The sequence below is a fragment of the Pan troglodytes genome, chromosome 8, assembly GCF_028858775.2.
Source record: "Pan troglodytes isolate AG18354 chromosome 8, NHGRI_mPanTro3-v2.0_pri, whole genome shotgun sequence".
Taxonomy (NCBI): Eukaryota; Metazoa; Chordata; class Mammalia; order Primates; family Hominidae; genus Pan; species Pan troglodytes.
In genome coordinates this window covers 72773383-72793548 of record NC_072406.2, presented here as the reverse complement: position 1 = coordinate 72793548, position 20166 = coordinate 72773383, and the positions used below count along the sequence as shown (strand labels likewise).

The 20166-nt window shown below is 36.2% G+C and overlaps 1 protein-coding gene and 1 long non-coding RNA gene across 9 annotated transcripts in view; one reads left to right on the top strand and one right to left on the bottom strand.

Moving 5' to 3' along the window:
- The window catches only part of ANK3 (ankyrin 3), a 714446-nt gene that overhangs the window by 217980 nt on the left and 476300 nt on the right, over nt 1–20166 (top strand). The gene's annotated exons all lie outside the window — the stretch shown is intronic.
- LOC107966698 (uncharacterized) overlaps nt 10402–20166 on the bottom strand; it is a 47534-nt gene continuing 37769 nt past the window's right edge. For both annotated transcript variants that reach the window (XR_010146894.1, XR_008537396.2), the window contains one exon: nt 10402–10646. This is a non-coding gene — a long non-coding RNA (uncharacterized LOC107966698). The remainder of the gene's footprint in view (nt 10647–20166) is intronic.

Genomic DNA, 20166 nt, shown 5'->3' with positions numbered 1-20166 from the left:
TATGGAATTGAGTCCTCAGATGACTGTTGGAGGGAGGTGACCTTCACATAAATTTCACCTCCTCCTTGGCCACACTTAGTAGGTCCCTACTACATTCTCCATTATTCTATCCCCTATAAATAGGGATCACAATTCCCTATTTATTACATTATCCCTGCCCCTGTCAATTTTGTTCAAAGCATTGACCACAACTGGTAGTGACACACTGATTTATTTGCTTGAGGTCATCTATCTCCCTTACTAGACTGCAAGCTCTGGATTGTAAGAGAATGCATTTACTTGGTGTTTATCCAGCACTTAGCACTGGGCCTGGTACATAGTTTGTTCCAAAAGATACCAGTGGAATGAATAGTTTTTACTAGTATAATGACATGATTTTAGCTTTTAATGTTTATCAGTTTGTTTGCTTCTGGTTTTCTCTATTTAGCTGCTTTCTTTGATTTCTAACTCTAAGCAAGGTAGAATATGAGGAAATAACAATTTCTCATGTCCCAAGGCTGTAACCACGAACCCTGGTGGCACTCGAGCAAGGCTGGAACTTGGTGTTGAAGGAGATGACGGTGGCTCTAAAATACCCTGGTGGTTAACTACTATAATATACAACAGCTTCAAGTAAATCCCAGGCACAGATATTTTAATAATGATTTATAATTACATTAAAGCCCTTTATTAAAGTTAACTAATCATTATTCTAGGCCTTGTCTGTCACTGCTTTATTTTGAAAACTTATTTCCCTTCTTCTCATAGGCCAGAGAAGTTCCTGTGTAATCATGAAGATCCTCTTTCTGGATATAGCATTTCTTATAAAATTGTGATTTTTGCCTGGAGGTTCTTCATTTCATGCTAGGCCAGCCCAGACCCTGCTGAATGTGCAGGGGCTGGAACCACTGGGGAGTGCTTATGGTCAATGCTTCCTGCAGTCTCAGTTCATTCCCTAAGTAATAAGAACACTGGAAAGTATTTGCTAAGTTGATTTAATAATTTCTGCCCTTGTTTGCCTATGATATCAGGTGCCTTTTGGAAGTATCTGTACCTGCATCACCCCAAAATGTCTAATATAACACATTACCTATATAGTTTCCTGATCAGAACTTCTTATAGTATAGCTCTAGTATTCCTACATATTATTAAGCCTATTTAGCTTTAAGTGCAACATATTCACATTTATTTATCCGATGGCAATAGTGTATGTAAATTTTGGCAATAGTATGTTTTTTAAAATTATCAGTTTTATTTAGAGCCTAGAGATCTAGTTAGTTATCAACCAAAGACACAACTCTCTACAATAAAATTTGTCATTTTATATGAAATATGAGAGAAACAGCTTATTTGATACACTTTTATGTGTTTATTTTTATTAAATCACTTTTGAGTCAGATAAGTTGACATAGAAGCAACTTGGAAACATATTCACTAGTTTTTTATCCTTTAGCGGTTCTATTTTCTTCATTAGGAGAACATTTTATTGCCAATCTCGAAGAAGAAAGGCCCCTGAAAGGACAGTCACAGAATAACGTTGACATGCAGTGAGGGATAGGGATATATATAGGCCATCAATTTGCTTTGTGTTTTTCCTATTTGTTTTAGACTTCAAAGAAGAGAAACTCACTCAAGAAAACTCAAATAGAAAAGAGCTTATTTTAACGGATTAAAGGATGTATATGGGGGGATCCAACTGCAAGATTAATGTAAAGAACAGAAAGCTGATAATAGGTAATTTTGAGAAAGGCGATGTTAGAACTGGAGCCAATAATCAACCAGGTGAACTCTAAGCCCAGTTCACCTGGGCCATTCTGATTACTTAATACCTAAACTTTACTGGCTATTACATTTTAAATATCACTCCTGATAGGGTTTGCTTCTTTTTGGAATTTTTATTTTATCCATCTGCTGATCAGTTGCCCCTTGAACAGAGAGGGGGCCGGGGCACTGACCCCCTGCACAGTAAAAACTCTTGTGTATAATTTGACTTCCCCAAAACTTAACTACTAATAGCCTACTGTTGACGGGCAGCCTTACTGATAATGTAAACAGTCAACTAACACATATTTTGCATATGTTTTATATACTGTGTTCTTATAATAAAGGAAGCTACAGAAAAGGTTAAGAAAATTATAAGGAGGGAAACATTTACTATTCATTGAGAGGAAGTAGATAATTATAAAGATCTTCATCCTCGTCTTCATGTTGAATAGGCTGAGGAGGAAGAGGAGGGGTTGGTCTTGCTGTCTCAAGGGCAGCAAAGGCTGAGGTGGAGGAAGGGGAAGGAGAGGCAGACCCACTCAGTGTAACTTTTATTGAAAAATGTCCATGTATAAGTGGACTCACTCTGTGCAAACGCATGTTGCTCAGGGTTCAATTGTTTATATGTAAGGCTATTTTAATTCATTAATAATTACTTGTTTCTTATGACTACCTGAGATAGTGCTATGCATAAGAATGTCTGTTAAACATGTTTCCCCTTCCATTTGCTATGCATTACTTTAAAAGATATTAAAAAGATAGGGTCTCTAGTTTTTCACAGTATGTTGAGGGCAAACAGTACAGTATATTTAGGGAGAGATTGATTTGTTACCAAATTGAAGCCATATGACTTTCAAATTTGGACTCATATTTTACCAACCTTTTCTTTTTTTCTTACTCACACTAACCACCTATTCTAGCCAAACTTCCCTTATATTAAGACTCAACTCCCTTCAATGTTTCACTTCTTTTTGAGTTTCACTTCCTCAAAAAAGTCTCCCTGGTTCTCACTGCCAACCTAGAGTGGTATCTCATTAGTCTGAACCCCCATGGATAGTAACACCATTGGAACAAACACCCTCATATAAAGTAGAATCTTGACTGGTAGTTGGATTTTTATGTTTAAATATCCCCAATTACTTTGTTAACCTTGACAGTAATGACCACATCTTATAATCTTTGTTTCCACCATAGCTACTCACACCTAGATGTATCTTTATTCATTTACTGAGCAATATTGAACATAACCTATGGATCAATCACTATTTTAGATGCTAGAAATACAAAGATGAATGAATTCCTCTCCTCAATTATTAATCTCATGAGTGAGGAAGACACGTAGCTTAGAGAGGAAAAACACTAATAAAGGTATGAACCTCTTGAAACAAATTCAGATTTCTGTCAATTTTTTATTTTTCCTCATTGAGACACAGCTATGTTTTTAACATTAAAGTTGTTCATGATTCAGCAGTTCCTAAGTGCAAGTTTTTAATGAAAATAAATATGAATCATGTAAATTATGGAAAATAATGCTCTTCCTTGTTATGTCTACTTGGAGTTTACCTTGCAGGAATTCCCTGGGTCTCCTGCAATAGAGGCCACCATTACTGCTATATTCTAACCGTTCCTGCAGCTCTTAATTCTACTTGTTCATTAGCATATATGTAATCCAAATGATAACACAGAAGTAGTTTTCTTATGGCTAATATTTCTTTGTTCTGCATCAGAACCATAGTCAGTAATATTCTAAAAAATTTTATTCCCTCAAGGACAATTTTTCCATATTGCCATAAGGTTTTGAAAGAATCATCTTCCCATTAAATGAAGAGAGTAAGAATGTCTGAAGCCAGGAAATTGATAGCATCCTGGACCAGCAGCAAAATCGTTTTCCTTGCACTGCAGTGAATAATTGATTTTACTTAAGAATTTTCTTTTCTCCTGCAGAAAGATCTTTTTTCTATTTCCTCAGTATGAAAAATAACCCCTGTCATGTACATCATGATACTTTCCCAATTGGTGGTATCTTAAACACTTAAAATCAGTAGTGCTTTTTCACTAATTGGATGAACATTTCCTTTTATAATTCTTTATTCTTTAGTTTAAAAAGGCTTTTCAAGGATTATTTGCATTGTTTGATGCAGGGGGTAAAAGCAGCTGAAGACATGAGAGTGTTGGTTTTTAGTGACTGCCCCAAGACCATTGATGCAAAATGACCCTATTCAATTCTGTTTTTATGGTTTTTGTTTTTGTTTTGTTTTATTTACTTCCCTGACTTCTGGGAGATGAAAATGAACTTTTCCTATACAAGATAAGACCCAGACTGGTGTCTGCACCTTGTACTTTTTTTAAATTGATGGAAAAGACGAAAGTTCCTGGAAACATGTGATGTGTGCCTCTTGTCCAGGAAAGGGGATTCCCTGAGTGTTGCTACAGTGAAGAAGGACACTCTGTGCTCTGTGGAGAGCTGCTAAAGTTTCCAAAACCTAGATAATTTCAGGATAGCTATTTCAATCTTGACTCAATGTTTACATCAAGAATTGAGACCTTTAAATGTCTCTGAAATTCTGTCATTACCAGAGGCATTTGAATCTCTTTTTAGATAGGAAAATATTCTGTGTACTGCACAATTTGCAAAGTCTCCTCTCCTTAAAAAAAAAAAAATGCCTTTCCCCATTGTCCTGCTGATAGTGCGAGAAAAGTGGGGGAAGCAGGAGTTCCTTCTGGTACTGGTGGAACTGAGCTTATCCTTTCAGTATTCCATAGAGAGTTGAGGTCTTGTCTCTTAATGTGTGTCATAAGAGGCTGGAGGCCACTTGCAGTCATCTGTGAATGCTTTGAAAATAATATTCTGAGACACATGAAGAGCTACTTGCATAAAATAATCCTTTTATTAAGGATACCCTCTGTGAGACACATTAAGTATTTATTTTATCTCTAGCCAATAGCTTTTATTCTGTAATTCAGAGATGGAACTTTGTTAGGGCAAAGCACAGATCGTACTACTGCTCTTCCAACACAACAGTTACTTTTTAATCTTGTAGAATTCACAATTCTACAATTATTTGGAGCTGCCTTTTCAGTTTTGTAGTCGCATTCATTTTCTTGTCATATTCCTCTTTTATCCTTTCACGGCTAAAAGTTAAAGTCATAGTAACAAAATACCCATTGCAGACCTGTTTTTTATTGGCCAACATTCTCTTGCTGACAAATTGAGAGTAGAAAGGAGATAAATAAGGATTAAACAATTGTGACCATTTCTATTTGAAATAAAATTGGCTCATGAATATGCCTGCTTAATTTCATACCGGTGTTCAAGTGATATCCAGAGCAGTCAATAACATGGGGTACACAGATCTAAAATATAGTCATAAGAAACAGAAGTTAACTAGACCTGATGAATGCTATTTTCTCCTTAAAAAAATGTTTTCTCACTCTGTAGATGCATATATCACTTTTTCCTTATAAAGCAGAGATAGTCATGCAGTCAAATGGAAGCAGGCAGCCCAAAGCATGTCTTACAGTGTAGAGGCATAGGCTGGAATCCCAGTGGAGACCCATGTGGGCTTTCACCTCTGATGCTACATTTCTTATTTTATTTTATTTATTTATTTATTTATTTCAAGACAGAGTCTTTCTCTGTCGCCCAGGCTGGAGTGTAGTGATGCGATATCAGTTCACTACAACCTCCACCTCCCAGATTCAAGCAATTCACATGTTTCAGCCTCCCGAGTAGCTGGGATTACAGGCGTCTGCCACCATGGCTGGCTGAATTTTTTAATAGATTTTACTAAAGACAGGGTTTCACCATGTTGTGGCCAGGCTGGTCTCAAACTCTTGACCTCAAGTGATCTGCCTGCCTGGGCCTCCCAAAGTGCTGTTACAGGCGTGAGCTACTGTGCCATGCTCTGACGCTACATTTCTAAATCTGTTTATCTGTAAAATAAGAATTACACTATATTTTAAAGAGGATATTTGCTAAACTAAAATCAGCTGACATAGGTGAAATGCTTAGTATTGTACTTGGCACATGGTGGGTAATCAATGACTTTTGAATCAGATCCCTTATATGATTGGCCCCAAAGATAAGTTTATTAGTGGAGGGAGAAAACCACGCATGTGCCAGAACATTCAAAGGAATACTTTGCCCTTCAGAGTCTTCACGATAGAAAGTACTATTTGTATTCAAGGGATACTTGCCTTGATATGTAGATATATATATGAAAGCTCTATCTACCTATCACTTACCTATGTGTCTATGCAATAACCTTAATGAATGCAAATATTTTATAAGGGGAGATTTGACTTTTCAAAAATAAAAAGTTATTTGATACTAGATGAAGGACTACTTCCACTAAATAATATGGTTTTTAAGTCAAAATCAAAATGTTATAAAGAGACCATGGCCTTGTGGGATTCATATAATGTCTGAAGACAGCTCTAAAAAATGAGAGCTGGTAACTACAGGGGAGTGAGTACACTGCTTCCATGTGGGGATGCTTTGAAAGGAGGTCTGATGCCATTGACTATAGAAGGTTATGTTATGTGTATTATCTCATATTTTATATATCAGGTATCAGTCCTATGAACAATCCTTAAAGAAACTTTAGTGGGACTCGTTTTAGAGAATTCATCTAAGGACAAATAATAATTTGATACTTTGCAAACTTTGATCCACTGAAGCGTTTTATTTCTACCAAAGACTGATTGTTAATAGTTTGTTCTGAGGGAATAATATTCACTGTCTTGGAGAAAATAGCTATAAAACCATACTGTTATCATTTTGATTTTTTTGAAGTGCACAATTGCAGACTCTTCCTCAAGTCTTTCAAAAAACATGTCAAAATGAATCCCATGAGGGAAAGAACTTTATGTCTTAACTCATGAATCTATGAAATCTGAGTTGACAATAATACACAAAATACAGACATTGTATGAATCCCACAAAGCACACATATCTTTATTCTAGCTTTGCCATTCTTGAACATGTGGCTTTCAGCAAGTTTCTTAACTCTTCTTTTTCTTCCTTGTTTACAAAAAAAATGAGGATACTACTAGTTTATGCCTCAAATAATTGTTTAAAGTATTAAGTGAATTTGTACATGTAAAATGCTTTGGTATTTGACACAATATGTGAGCTCATACATACTAGTTGTGCTAGAGTTAGAGGAGATTAATTTATGTTGACTTTTTTTTTGCTAGTTATATGTCCTTGGTGCTTCACTATTTTGCATATTTCCTATGTCTCAAGACAGAGGAATGTTTGTCTTAAAATATACTTTTGAGGATGTGCACACCAAAGTATTTAAGGGCAGAAAACTGCAGGGTAGTGAACAGTGATGGTATTTGCTGCTCTATTTACGGCTTTTTTAGCTGCCAGTTGCCCTAGAACTACATTGGCAAACTCCCAGCAATAACTAGCACCATTTAGTCCTGTAAAGAAAGAGTTGCAACTGATCCAGTGACAATCATTAGACACTTCCTGGGAAACATCCTCAAGATCTTAAGCGATTCCTGGTTCAATCACCTGTTTTATTGTCTTCAACGAACTGAAGAGCAATCAATTGTTTATGAACTCACCATAAAGAAAATATTCTACTTCGGCATCCAATTAACTTGTATCTGTCAAAGAATTTATAGATTGTAGGTGGGGGAAGGGACCTTCTATTTTCAAGCAGTGTTATTAAAGGCCACACAGTTATATTTGTCTTTTTCTTTGTCACATAATCTGCTTTAAGTCAAAGCTAATTAGTAGAGATGTGAAGAGGTAATTGTGCCTTCATGATTAGAGAGATTTAAACCTCTGCTTTTCCTTTTGTAGGTAAGTGAACTTGGCATTGGCCATTGCTTATTATGCTTCCTGTCTGGCTCTTACTCATGTTGCCATTTTGTGGACTAAAACTCAAGGCAGTTCAAAAATACTGATATGCAGGTGCCATGGATGCTGTTGGAGTGTGTGTCCTAAGAGAGAGGGTAAGTGCTGGTTTTCCATTTTAAACATAGCTCGTGATATCAAGTTGCCCCCTCCCTTCATTCCCTGACTCCCGTCTTCCCCCAAAAGCGGCTCTCTTGGTTTAGTAAGCATCTCTACCCTGCAAAGCGGAAATAATGAAAAATGAGATTCACTTTGCAAGCTTGTTTGGATGAGCTTCTGGAGAATAATTTTTACCAAAAGCCTGAAATCATTTGGCATTGTTGGTGTTTTCAATGCATCTGCATCACAGCGCATTGCATTTCACATCTGGCCAGTTTGGAATGAAACTTAGAAAATCACCAGACTATAGTGATGTAATTGTCATGAAGTGGTTTTTGTAGCTTAGAGAAAAGAAAAACACTTGGCTGAAAGAATGGTCTGAAGTCCCACCCAAAGTAAAACATTCTAAATTAATAGTTGCCTAAAGACTACAGTATTATTAGACTTCTATTTAAAAAAATTCACAGTTCTAATCAAAGAAGTGTAATTGGAGTTTCCTTTTTAAATATTTGAAGACTGTATTTACTATTTTGATGTTCAATTATTAGATCTATATTTAGAAGGAAGTCTAGAGGCATTTTAAGCTAAATAGGAATGTGGATTCCTATTCAACTTACTATTGGAAAAATACATTGTCATTATAGATTTTTAAAGTATTAAGTAGCTTTTAAAAAACATTATAGGACTGTTATAGCTGAATCCTTTTAATATCTTCATTGTTCTTAATTCTCTAGGAGTTTAGTAACATTTTGCTTTTTTTGGTAAAATTTGAAGTCTAATTTACTAGTTGGCTATTTCTTTACATTGAGAATGGTTATTACTTTTTCACTCTGAACAATTGAAAATTAAGACAAATTACACTTAAATATAAATTCTTGATGGTTTTCTTTGCTGTTCTTTTCATTTATTATTGGAAAACAGATACTGCATTAAAGTATTTGTTGAAATATGCCTAAGTGTGTTTTCAGATAGGCATACTTAGATAGTACCTGGATTCATTGGTTTCCTATTTATTATAGCTTCATCTGGGATAAATGTATAGAAATCTTGTCATTACCTTTAGAAATTTTATTTGAGTGGCTCAATGTTACGAGTATTCTAAATGCTGACCTATTTCATTTTGATTTTTTTCTAAGTGAATATGTTTAGGTGGTATGATTCTTTTAACTCATAATTTTTATGCCATTGTGACGCATTAATTTTTGGCAGTGATTGTTGTTAAAGTAAACAAATATATACCCCCCACCAAAGCACCAAGTTTCATACAAGTTTTTAAACAACCGTTTCTTTCTTTTTAAAAAAATTGATACATAATAATTGTACATATTTTAGAAGGCACGATGTGATGTTTCCATATATGTATATATTTGTGTAATGATAAAATCAGGGTAATTAGCATATCCATCATCTTAAACAGCTACCATTTCTTTGAACAACCCATTTCTAAATGCTGGATGGATGTGTGAATAAATGCCATTTTATAATGGTGGTTATTTTCACAACAAATTAATATATTTCACATTTCATAAATTTGGGATTATGAATTATAAATAAAATATTTTTCCCACGTAGTATTTGCAAAGTAACTGCTTTCACTGCTAATGGGAAAATGTCCTTTTTAAAAAAAATTGGATGTAAGAACTTTCAAGATAAGGCCTTGAAAGAATTGGGCACGAACTTCAGACCTGTGAAATTTTTAGTTTACCTCCTTCAGGACCTTGAATCTTGTAAATTTTATTTATAGTTTATTCATCAGAAATTAAAATCTCAATCCACATTATGCTTTGACCCAATAAACATCATACTACTAGTTTCAAATATCGTGGATTTTACTGGGATACTCCTGGTCACACAAGTATTTAATTCTGATTAGAAGCAGAGTCATGTCTGCATCTGCTGAAATCCAGAGCCTTTAATCCTGGCAAAACTGGAGGTTCTTCAGAAGCCCGTGAAACTTAAAGGTAGCTTAATATACAGTGAATCGTGTTTATGTTTGGAGTATATGGTTCACATCATAACATGTTTTTAAGTCCCCAAACTTTGGAAAGATGCCCCAGCCACATCTTTCTCTTTAATAGAAGTTCGGAAATAGCCAAAGTTGTTATTCCCAGGTAAGCTTTCTAGAGTCACTTTGGTACTTTCTTGAGTGATTTTGTTTGCATTATGTGTCATTTGCATAGTCCTTTAAAGCGTGCTGATGTTAACTGAGTGGCTTCCCTTGTAGGAGCAGAATCATTTTAATAGCTGTTATAGAAGAACACTACTTTTTTGTTAGTAAAATAATACAACTGGATAGGAAGGAAATAACTGTATTTGCATATTTTCCTGCATCAGTGAGCACTCTCATCAGTTTTATTGTTTATATTTTAAAAAATATAAAATAATCACGCAGTCCTTTTTTATCTTCTGTTGTGCTCTTCTGAGAAAATAGGTTTGGGGGGTTTATTGTGAGTATGAATACTTAATTGGGTGGAGAAACTTGATCCAGGTGGCTGCAGAAGCAAGTTGTTTCTGAGGGCTGGCTGGACAAATTTGAACCTGCCCCACACAATGATATTCGCCATTTTACTGTGTAAACCACAGTAGGTTGTTTGATCTGCTTGAGATCGCAATATATTTAATTGTGCTTGGAAAATACAGTTTTGAGGTTTTGTAAAATCAAAAAAAAGAGCTTTTTAAAAATAGTCTAACTTATTTCAGAGTTTTTTAATACAGATGCTGGAAATGTATGGGGTCCAAAAGAAACTGGAATATTCTGAAAGAGTTGGAGTGGGAGGAAATGAGGACTTGGGGTGTTCATTTTACCTCTGGATCCTCCTCTGCCAAAAGGATTTTGTAGCATAAGGAAATGAAGATGTCATAGCTTTGGAAATGCCAGTAAATGTAAGGTTGAATTCAGAATCTTGATCAGGAAGAACTTCCGGTTCTTTCCCTGATGAAAAATATGGTCTCTTGTAATTTCCAGAAGAACAATTGCTAATGCTTAATTTGAACAGAAATTAGTCTTCAAGAACTAAAATATTAAAGACAAAATATATCTTGGTAGATGAAATAAAAGATTAATGTTTAATATAAAATATTAGGCAAATGAGATGAGTGAATTTTTAGTCTGCAAGTAAAATGTCAACTCTTTCAAAAATATAATTTATATATATATATCTTTTATGCTATAATTTTTAAAGGTCATGCATTTTATAATTCATGTTAATTAACACTATGTATAATAGTTTTATATATTTAGAATTCTAGATTATCTCTATTTAAAGAAAACATTTTACTATAAAAATCACACACAAAAGTGGAGAAAATGATTTAATAAATCCCATCTTGCAAGCTTCAACACTTTGCCATATTGCTATTTTGTCATTGGGGGTAGAGAGTGCTGAAATATTACAAAATGAATCTTAGACATGTCATTTGCTTTTAAATGCTTCATATACGTGTCTAAAAAGGGAGTTTTTTTAGATAACTACAATAATATTCACACATAGAAAAGTTATAATGATCCCTTCATATGCTCTAATCCCTAGTTTACATTCAAGTTTCCCTTATGGCTCACATATGCACTCTGTAGCTAGTTTGAATCTCAATTCAAGTCAGTTTCCACTCATTGCATTTGTTATATCTCTCAAGACTTAAATTTTAGAACAATTTCTACTTTTCCCTCCTCTCTCTTTCTTGGCATTGATATTGATGAAATTTGACCAGGGGTCCTATAGAATGTTCTATATTCTGCATTTTTCTTATTTCATCCTAGTTGTATTTTTTAATTTGTTCCTCCATCCCCCATACTTCATGCAAACTAGAAATTGAATTTGAGGGATTCTATTAATATTTTCAACAAGAATACTTCGTAGATGAGGTTTTGATACATTCTCTCAGTATCCCAAACACATTTGTTTAGTAACTAATGTCATTTTATTCCACTCTTCAGATGGACTTCTTGCTGCAATATTCAAAAGTAATTACATTCCGGGGGGGGAAAAAGCCTTTTCCTACCCAATAAGTCTTTATTATAATCAAATCCTTATGGGAGTAAACTTCAATTAATTGATGCATGAAAAATACCAGAGACAAAGTGAACCCTTTAATTTCTCTAAATTTGGCTATGCATAAAGAAAGCTGTACCTACCATGCCTGTCATAAACTGTCAATGGCCAGTCAGACTGAACCTGCTGCCCTCACATTGCCCCTGTTGTGAGCAAGTATCTCCGTGCTCTAGTGAAGTCTTACTGAGATAGACCTGCTATTTGGAGCTTTGATGTCCATCAAGGTTTTACTCCCATCTCTATATTAAAGCATCATGTTTTTAGGTTTTGGATAAACATCCAATGTATGTCTTTTATGAGTAAAACAGATCACAAGAAATTATGATATGTGTTTGGTTTGCTTACAGACCTTGCTGTATCCATTTGGTTCCCTCTTATACTTTTGTATTTTTAACTCAACATCTCCATTACTTCTAGTCATAGGGCTTGAAATTCTCACTGTTAGAATCATTCCTTTTGGTCTTTCTGGAAATGTTTATTAAAGAGAAATCAAGGTATCACATTACTTGGGAAAAATAACGCATATATAAGACTCACTGTCACCTAAACGGAGATGATGATCTCAGTAGGCGCTATCCAAAGAATGTCTTGACCTTGGACAAACATCTCATCTTGGAATTTTTCTTGGGCTCTGGACACCTGGGAAACAGCTTGTAAAGACCAAATTCTGTTGTAGAAGTGGAGAACTTCAAAAGGAGAATATGAGCTATCTTGGGATTATTGCCTCTGGTTTCTAATAAACTGAATTATGTTGATAATGCCTATCCCAGGCTCTGTGGTCTGTAGAAGGAAGAGTGGATGAGGAGTAAAGAGATACTGAGCTTCAGTCCTGGGTTCCAGGCAGTGTAGCTTGGTGATCAACAGCACAAACTCCGGATTCACATTGGGTGGCCTCTTGCTCATGTGACCTTAGAAAATTTACTTAACTTTCTGAGAAGCCTCAGTTTCTGAATCTGTAAAATGGTATTAATAATAGACGTTGGCCTTATGGGGCTATTATGAGGATTTAGTGAGACAATCCATATAAAGTGCTTGCATAGTTCTGGTACTTAGGAAATGATCAATAAACGTCACCTCTACTGTTTTATTATTGATCGTAACTAATGGTTGTTCCCTTTATTAAAAACTTCATAGCAAATTCTGGCAGAGAATTAAATTTATAAGTTGCATTTTCTCAGAGTTTAGATTTCTTTGGCTAATAACCGTTATTTAATTTACAGAATTACTCTTTGTATGCCAAAGTCCTCAGATGATAAACACTAAATTTAAAAAGTTTAAAGAGTAGCATGTCAACAGAATCCATTCAACCTACTTGCTGATTGTTTATGTATGAGAGTATAAATGGATGGTAAATTACAAATATATATTAATATAAGTTTATATAAGGTCACATACTACAGAGTTAAGTATGCATAAGTAATTGAACCAGAGAGTATGCTTGCTTGCCCGCCCTTCCTTCCTTCCTTCTTTCCTTCCTTCCTTCGTTCCTTTTCTTTCTTTTCTTTTCTTTTTCTTTCTCTCTTGTTCTCTTTCTCTCTTTCTTTCCCTCTTTATTTTCCTTTTTCTTTTCCTTCCTCCCTTTCTCTTACTCCTTCCTTCCTTCTTTTCTTCTCTTTTTTCTTTCTTTCTTTTCTTTCTTTCTTTTTTCTTTCTCTCTCTCTCTCCCTCCCTCTCTTTCTTTCTTTCCCTTCCTTCCCTCCTTCCCTCCCTCCTTCTTCCTACAGGGTCTTCCTATGTTGCGCAGACTGGAGTGCAGTGGCTATTCACAGGCACAATCATCACGCACTGCAGCCTGAAACTTTTGGCCTCAGGCGGGCTTCCTGCCTCAGTGTCCCAAGTTGCTGGGACTATAGGCATCTGCCATCATGCCCGACAAGAGCTTTCTTTAATGCCAGATATTCTGCCAAATGTTTTACATAGATACGTCATTGAGCTTTGGCAACGATTATGTAGTTTGTGCCACTGTTATCCTGAGGACCAGGGCCGCACTGTTAGAACACGGAAGATCTAGAATATAACTCAGGTCTGTCCAGCACTGGAGCCACTTGTTAGCTTCCACATACTCTTCTTTCTAATGTGTTTTCAATCAAGGGGCTTATTATTGGCATCTGTTTGTTAGTGTGATATGTTACCATGAAGCAAGAGTTAAGTATTTGCATCTTGTGGTCCAAGAGTTGCTGCTACAGGGGCTGTAACTACATGAACTGTCCCTGTAGCTCTACTACCTAGGCTACCATCAATTCATTCTTGAGGCTTCAGACAGCTTTGTCACTTGAGCTAAAACTTTTCTAGCTGGTCAGAAGTTCTGGTCAAAGTATTTTCCATTATTTTGCTTAAATTTGGGGTATCCTGTAGTCATTTGGGAAGATGTTAAAATGTATCCTCTTTTTTCCCTGCATAATGGACAGAGTCTCACCCTGCCACCCAGGCTAAAGAGTGCAGTGGTGCAATCATAGCTCACTGCAACCTCAAACTCCCGGGCTGAAGCGATGCTCCTGCCTCAGCCTCCCCAGTAGCTAGACTACAGGTTTGCACCACCAAGCCTGGCTATTTTTCAATTTTCTTTTTTCTTTTTTTTGTAGACTTGGGGTCTCACTATGTTACCCAGGCTGGTCTCAAACTGTGTCCTCTTTTAAAGGACAAGTTTTCATTTCTTTTTCTTTTCTTTTTTTTTTTTTTGAGACAGAGTCTCACTGTTGTGGCCCAGACCACAGTGCAGTGGCACAATCTTGGTTCACTGCAACCTCTGCCTCCAGGGTTCCAGCATTTCTTCTGCCTCAGCCTCCCAGCTAGCTGGCATTACAGGTGTGCACCACCACGCCCAGCTAATTTTTGTATTTTTGATAGAAACAGGGTTTCTCCATCATGGCCAGGCTGGTCTCAAACTCCTGGCCTCAAGTGATCTGCCTGCCTCGGCCTCTTAAAATGCTGAGATTACAGGCGTGAGCCGCTGCACCCGGCCAAGTTTTCATTTTCTAGGTGCTGTTCATTACTTGAAGAAATACATTCACTTTGTCAGCACTGTGGTTTGTCATTTGGAAAGAAAAATACACCCTCTTTAAGAAAGCGAGTTCCCTGTGATGTAGTGTGCTTTCTATTAGAACTCAAATCAGAATGAGTGTTCAGCACTGATGTTTTCATTCCGTCCTCCTCCTCTCACCTCCTGCCTGCTCTCAGCCCACTGTCCTCTCTGCCCTATTCCTCCTTGGGTTGTCTTAAAGTCAAAAGCTCTCAGGGTTATGTTGATTTGGGCTTGCAGAGAATTTACCTGTTGTTAAAGAATACCTTTGAGTATAGCAGCTTCTTTGTTTCTTGATGGTGATTTTTTTCCTACCTTTTAATGTTTCAATTTGATGATATGGTTGATTAACTTGGGACTGTAAGGACTTGGAAGGCAGAATATTTATATGGTTTGCTTGCATGTCTCAAGGTAGATAGCACTTTGCAAATGGTAATATTTGTTTAATAACAGGATATAATTACCACAATCAAATATTTAATTGAGAAATATGACATTATGTATGTATATGACAGATTTCAAGGTGAGAATTCTGGGCCTTGAAGGAAAAATATTAATACCCTCTAGTGCAGTGGTTCTTACACTTTGGCATTGTAGGAATCACCTGAAGTACTTGCTATAAAATGCAGATTCTTAGATCACACCGATAGAGGTTCAGATTAAGGATGAGGCAGGGCCCAGAAACCTGGATAATTTAAAACATTATCCCAGTTGCTTCTGTGCCAGTGATCCTCTTAAAACACTTGGAGAATCATTGTTCGAGGGTGGCTTTGTTATCTCAAAACCTCACTGTATTTTCAACTGTTATTTTAGAGTATCTGCACTTACTGTTGGGATAGAGCCTAGAGTAGGTTAAGCAACTGAATAGCCTTTGCAGCCCTCCTCCACCCACCTCTTTTTGTGCACAAGGTACCTGGTTTCCTCACATTACCTGTTTCAGTTATATTCCTAATACCTTCCACAAATTGAAACTCTTTTTTTCTTCATCATGCTTAACTAGCTGTTTCCCATAAAAGCCAAATTTGAGGTTTGGTATGCATGATTGACAGTTGCTTAAAGTGTTACCCCTTCCTAGAGTTCAGTTTACAAAGCCCAGATGAATAACTCTTATAGTGAAAATTTAGTTAGTAAGGCAGATTTGGGGAATGGGCATGGGAAGACATGATTTAGGGCAAGGATCATTCTTCTTGGAACTGCTCTGATCGTGCAACACCTAAGATGTTATTAAGACCTGACATCAACCAAGCCAAGGTGGTAGCATTTTCTGCTCAATAATTGATGCAGCAGGAGCTCAGGTAATTTAGTCAAGCTCTTTGGCTTTTGATAAGTGCCATAGTTTTCTGTTCTATAATAGATGATATTTAGTCAACCTAAGTGTTTCTGAAAGATGTGAAAGGTAAATATTTAAGCAGTTATTTAAAATAATTCAGTAGATATAGGATGGGGCTTGGGGGTGGGGTTTGGGAACAGTATGGACAAAGCAGGTTGTCCTGGTGTTGATACTCAGTGAAGCCAACTAATGGGTACAGAGTAGTAAATTATACAACACTCTCTTATGTGTGCGTTTCAAATTTTTACCATAAAACATTAAAATGGGCTTAAAACATTTCACCAAGCATGGCCAAACCTTCCTTTTTGTTATTTTTGAGTTGGCCTCTTAGTAATGTGGCATTCTGATCCTGTCAGTGTCTGGCTCTTCTGTAGGAATGGGAATGGAATGGGAAGATGCACCCATGTTAGCGAAACATTGTGTGTTAAGTATCCCTTATGAATGTGGTGTTTTCTTTCCATATCTCTCACATTTTAATCTGGACAGAAATGGTAAAATGAAATTGGTGTTATGTGGATAGTAATTTGACCCCTTGATTGTGATATTGCATAATGTTTTACCTATTGTGTATAGTTTTTTGAAAAGTTGAGCTCTAGTTTTCTTTTCCTTTATTGATGACTTATAAAAATATGTATTATAAGCATAATGAGCACTATAAATCATACTTTATAGACAACTGGTAATTGCTACCTGCAGGTGCCCACATGCAGCTGAATATGAGTTAGCTAATTTTATTTTCGCATGGTGTATTATAAATAAGATTCCTGTTACTTTTTAGAAGTGAAGTGTATGGCATTATTCATGACCCTTTTGAGGAAGAACATGCATTTTTGTCAAGTAGCCAGGACTCTAATGAATTTTTATGGACATATTGAGGCCACTAGAACCTCTGAGGGCGAGAATGTGTCTTAATCTGTCTTTTCTCCCCTGCAACATCCTGGAGGACAATGTAATGGGTACTTTGACTATAACAACAAATAAACGAACAGTGGTTAAAAGAACTGCCACTTTACAAAATTGTGATTAAGATACTGTGAGAAGATAATGTGACTGGACTTTTAATTAATTGCTTGATGTGACAAGTATAGATTGAAATCAATCATTTTTATTGAATTAGTGTGAAGGACTTATAAAATCTTTATCCTTAACATAGGTATATTGATTGTTTTACAAATATGCCTGATGGCCACCTTACAATTTTGTAGTTTAATGACATACAATAGTAATGATTTGAATGGCAGTTTACATGACAAAATCAGTCAAGTCAGTTAAAGACAATGGAATGGGATAGAATGCTGATTGAAAGAGTTAGTGTGTGCATTAAAAATATATTATCATTGGCTATAATATTATCAAGGCAGTAATCCCAGCACTTTGGGAGGCCAAGATGGGAGGATCACTTGAGGCCAGGAGTTTGAGACCAGCCTGAGAAACAGAGTGAGACTGTGTCTCTATGAAAAATAAGAAATAATTAGCCAGGTATGGTGATGCACACTTGTGGTGCCAGCTACTCAGGAAGCTGAGACAGGAGGATTGCTTTGGCCCAAGAGGTCAAGGCTGCAGTGAGCTGTGATTGTGCTGTTCTCCAGCCTGGGTGACAGAGTGAGGCCCTGCTACAAAATAAAAATAAAAATAAAAATAAAAAGGTCATGAAGTCAAAAGATAAAAATAAGCTAACTTCAAGCTTGAAGTTTTGTGGTATTCTCTTCAATAAACCCAGAGTCAACATATTTACTGAACTGCATATCACAAACTGTGCTCTGTAAATTGGAGGGTTTTTGTTTTGTTTTGTTTTGTTTTCTTATGAAATTAGCTTTGAGCTATAAAAGATCAAGAGAATGTGAAGAACAGTTGTTCTAATCACAGAAGGTTGAATATACCCAGTGATTCAAAGACAGAAAGGAGAAAAAGGTCTGGGGGCAGCGAGGTAGAAATGGGAAGGAAGGCTTTTAGAAAAAACCTTGTATGAGAACAGAAGATGAGGCAATTTGGAGATAGAGATTGTGGGTGGATTGTCAGGAGTCCGACGGTGATAATGGATGTTCCAACAAAAGGTAAACATAACTGCAGATAAAACCTCTAAAAATGCTTTCCTTTCCTAAGAGATGCTGAAAGTTCTGTTCTCTGAGATACAGGGGTAAAATGAAAATTTGTGGGTGATTTATAGCAACCATATTTTGGTTTTGAGTGTACGGTGCTTTGTATGGTGCATCTATATCTCTGTGTTATCATCTAGGACAGTACTTTTCAAACTTTGTGCATCAAAGTTGTCTGACTAGCTTTTTAAAACTGCGAAGGGGATCTGAGCATTATTTTTAAAATAGATGGCTACAGTGCCAATCAAATGAACATTTTTAGTCTGTAAATACTATTATAAAGAATACCAAGCAAAGAATGCTTCTCTTTGTTCCTTATAAGAATCTTGAGAGGCATGTACAGGAAGTGTGCCAAAATGAAATAAAAACAAAAGCTTAATAAATCAATCATGTATATGTTGAATTTCCTCCAGCATTTTGCTTTGTGCATTTTTATGGCTTATCTCACAAACTCTGAAGTACAAAGTGTGAATACATGACTGCCTGGGACTTCACTTTGTGTGTTTTCTATTGTTGGCTTTTGGGGTTAAGCATATTTAAATGTAATTAAGCAGGTACCAGAACAACTACAATTATTCTGACTATGCTATTAAGAAGATTGATACTAGGCACATATTTATTACAACTTACTTGGGCCATTTTTTTCTTTTTTTAAAGACAGGGTCTCACTCTATCACCTAGGCTGAAGTGTTCACTGCAGCCTCAACCTCCTGGGCTCCAGCAATTCTCCTTCCTCAGCCTCCTGAGTAGCTGGGGACCACAGGCATATGCCACCACACCTGGTTGATTTTTAAAATTTCTTTATAGTGACAGCATCTCACCATGTTGCCCAGGCTGGTCTCAAACTCCTGGGCTCAAGTGACCCTCCTATCTCAGCCTCCAAAAGTGCTGGGATTACAGGCATGAGCCATTACACCCAGCCTGTTTTTGTTTTGTTTTTTTCTAAAACTGATATTGTATTCAAAAAGAAAAACAAATGCTTTCTGCAACAAGTCCTTTTCAGAGAGAATTGAACACCAATGGTAGTCTGTATGATTTTGGTAAATAGTAAAGATACAAAGATGTGGTACAAATAGGTAGAAAATAGGAGACTCAGGCCCTATTCTCCCACCTGCCTCTGACCTACCTCCCGGCCAAGCAGTTCAACCTTACCATGCCTTGTGATGTTCTCCTTTGTAAATTAGGGTGATCTTTTTTTTTTTTTTGGTCTCAAAAAGTTATGTAGAGAATACCAAATGAGAGTTGAACATGTCTCTTATCTTGGACAGAAAGTACTGTTGCCTTTAAAGTAATTAAAGTTGGATAAATTGAGCCATAATTATAAAAAGAAAAGCTAATGTTTGTATGGAAGATTTTCTTCTTGAATTCGTTTTGGGAAAAAAAAAAAAAGAGCAGATTAAATTCCCCCAGAGATGAAATGTTATGTAGGATTCTATGAAGAAATAAAAGTGATAAAGAAATAGGAAGAAGATTACATTGAATTTTGCCTGGCTTGTTTTACCAATGGTTTGTTTTGAGCTTATCTTCAGTTGTTTGGAAGCAACCTAATTGCTCAACACATAGGAAAGGGCCTCATTCACAATTCTGTCATCATGAGTACTACAGAGTCTGTTATGAGTAGGTTGGTTTAATACACGGGAAAGTCTAAGGACATTTTTATTATGCCCCAATACTTGTTTGAATTGGTAAGTACTGCTTGGTATTTAGTAACTTAGGAAACTCTTGGGTTCAATGGGTAACTGGGAATACAGCAAGTAGAGTTCCATGTTGAACCTTGGTAGTATCCACATCTAAATCATAAATTACTCAACAGGAGAAAAGAAAATTTATTTTTGTTTGAATTTACTCATTCCATATTGAGCTCCATCATATACCAGACACTATGTTGATCCTAGCTATATAAATTAGAAGCAGACAATTTTGCCATTCTTGACATTGGAAACAAGAGGAAAAAAAAA